Raw genomic sequence first — 2,856 nt, 5'->3', positions numbered from 1 at the left:
TTTAATTTGCATTTTCCTAATAGCTAGTGATGCTGAGCATCTTTTCAAATATTTGTTGGCCATTTGTATGTCCTCTAGGGAGAAGTGTCTGTTCAGGTCCTCTGCCCATTTTTTGATTGGATCATTTTGTTCTTGTTGTTATTGAGTTGTATGAGTTCTTTGTATATTTTGGATATTAGGCCTTTATTGGAGGCATTGTTTGAAAACATATTTTTCAATTTAGATGGTTGTATCTTTACCTTAATACGATTTATTTTGCTGAGCAGAAGCTTTTTAGTTTGATATAGTACCATTCATTTATTTTAGCTTTTACTTCCGTTGCTTTTGAGGTCAAATTCATTAAACCCTCTTTAAGTCCAAGGTCTGAGAGTTTAGTTTGAGTGTGTGGTAATAGACAACAGTCTAGTTTCATTCTTTCTCAGGTGGTTTTCCAGTTTTCCCAGCACCATTTATTGAAGAGGCTTTCTTTTCTCCAATGTATGTTTTGGACTTTTTTTTTTTTTTGTCGAAATTTATTTGCCCATATAAATATGGGTTTACTTCTTCCCTCCCTCCTCTCTTATTTAGGTTTTACTCCTTCCAGTTTGAGGTTTCCTAAAATGTCTGGTAATTTGGGCTGTCATTTCAGATTTAAGACAGAGGCAGTAAGAGCTGGTCAGAAGTCCTGAGGACAAGTAGAAATTTTTGGATGGGAGTTACTATGTAGAACAAGCAGAACACTGGCCTTTTCCTGGAGGGGAACCCCAAACATCTCTGTCTCTGTTTATGTGTCTGTTTGTTTAACCATTCCATTTCTCCGGGGTGGAGTTTTCCACATTGTATGTAGGGGAGGGTTTTAAGTTTGCATAAGAAAAGGAGGCCACTCTTACCTCCCTTATTTTTAGCCCCACAGAGAATCTCTGCCTTTTCTTGTGACTGGGGCCTCTGTAGCTTGGTCTTTGCAGAGAACAATAACGTGGTCTCTGGCAAGAGTCAGGACAGGCCAGTCCCCGCCTGAGAATAGGAGAAAGAAATTGAAGACAGATTTCAGGCAATGATCTGGTCATAGCTGCTTCCTATGGGGCCTGCACCTCAGAATCAGGCTTTCAAATTATAATTTTTATTTCTCCCATTTTGCTAAGTCATTCATTATTCCTCCAATTCTGTCTTTCTCGAATTAGTATAAAAGTTTTGCTAGAATCTTTCCATTGTATTTATGAGTTAATAATTTTTTTTGTTTTGTTTTGTTTTTGTTTTTTGTTTTGTATTCTTGTGCTGTCACTTTATTTGGGTTTTACTAGGAAGAGGAGATTGACACATGTTGTCAATATTCCATGTTTAACCAGAACTCTTTGTTCTTTAGAGTCAAGCAATATTATGATGTTAATTTAGTTAACCCCTCAAGAGAATAAAATGCCCAAGTATTAGTGTTTCAACTAATGAAGATGAACCTTAAATGAAGATAATGTATAAACTGAATATCTATATTTATAAGTGTTAAAGATGTTTTCTTCATATAAATTCAGAGTATAAAATATGTGGTCTCTTTTCATCAATTTCTTTTTTTCTTTATTTTTTTTAGGCAAGGCAACCTTTAGTTGACCTCACAGATTGCAAAGACCTTGTCAGTTTACAATCTCTTATTTTTTTTTATTTTTTACACCTATAGCACCTGGTCTTCCTAGGTGGTCTCCCATCCAAGTACTAACCAGGCCAGACAGACCCTGCTTAGCTTCCGAGATCTGATGGGATCGTGCTTGTTCATGGTAGCATGGCCCTAGACCTTTTCAACAATTTCTGACTTCAAATATTATGTCAATTATCTAGATGTTAGATGGGTAGATAAAGATGACAGATGATAGATGATAGATAGATAGATAGATAGATAGATAGATAGATAGATAGATGATGTGTTGTGTATCTTACCACTGCTGAGATTTTTAAAATGTGGCAGAGCTATTCTTAGCAGAGATGAATAAAAATGCAGAAAGGAGAAGAAATTCTTAGTAGTGCTGTCAGTTTCTTATTGGTAGATAATTATAGCCTAAAAATTAAGTTGTTAAGAAACTCACTTCTCTCTACTAGTTAAGCTGAAAATGGTAGGCTGTCATAGCATAGAAATAATAAATGGTGCCAAAGATGGGTTTAGAACTGTAAAGATTCCCTGAGTGGATTATGCAGAAGTTTTATTCCAAACCCGTAATATAGAGAACACTGGATATATAATTATATTTGCATTTGGCTCCTTTTTACTTGTGTGTGTTTTTTTTTGTTTGTTTGTTTGTTTGTTTGTTTTTTTGTCCTCTGCTTCAGACTGTTAAAGAGTTAGAAAGTCTATAGTCTTTTATTTACTTATGATATTCAAAGTTGGCAGAGTTTGTAGATTTAGGACTAGAGAATCAACCCTAGATTAACTAAACTGTTGAATGTCCTTTTGTTAGAATATAAAGGGTTCTATTCTACCCATCCCCATCAAAACAAATATCAGGTACATTCTTTGAATTAAAGCATATCTTTCAGTAAGGAAGCACAATTAGAAATCAAATCCATTAATCTTCTTGTTACAAAAACAATGTTTACCCCACAACAAGGTATTTTGATGTTAGCAATATTTAAAGCAGGTTTTCAAAGAAGAATCCAATTAAAGTATAGAGTAATTCAGAGATAAATTAATATCCATGATACCTTCATATAATAACAGGGCCTCCTTCTCAGGACAAAATAACCATCAGTTCAGATAACTGAAAGTTATCTACAAACCATAATGAATGGAGAAAATTAGGTTACTCTCCCACACCATTGTTTCAGAGTTTATGGCAAGATAAAACTAAAAGTTTATTTTTTAAATTGACATATATATTTTAGTTTATGTAAAGA

The 2,856-nt window shown here is 34.2% G+C and overlaps 1 pseudogene; it reads right to left on the bottom strand.

The window, feature by feature from the left end:
• Nucleotides 1-1,639: 1,639 nt before the first annotated feature.
• Nucleotides 1,640-1,762, bottom strand: LOC111732673 (annotated as a pseudogene).
• Nucleotides 1,763-2,856: the final 1,094 nt, after the last annotated feature.

Source organism: Pteropus vampyrus, unplaced genomic scaffold (assembly GCF_000151845.1).
Source record: "Pteropus vampyrus isolate Shadow unplaced genomic scaffold, Pvam_2.0 Scaffold481, whole genome shotgun sequence".
NCBI lineage: Eukaryota > Metazoa > Chordata > Mammalia > Chiroptera > Pteropodidae > Pteropus > Pteropus vampyrus.
This window is presented reverse-complemented; position numbering and strand designations above follow the sequence as displayed.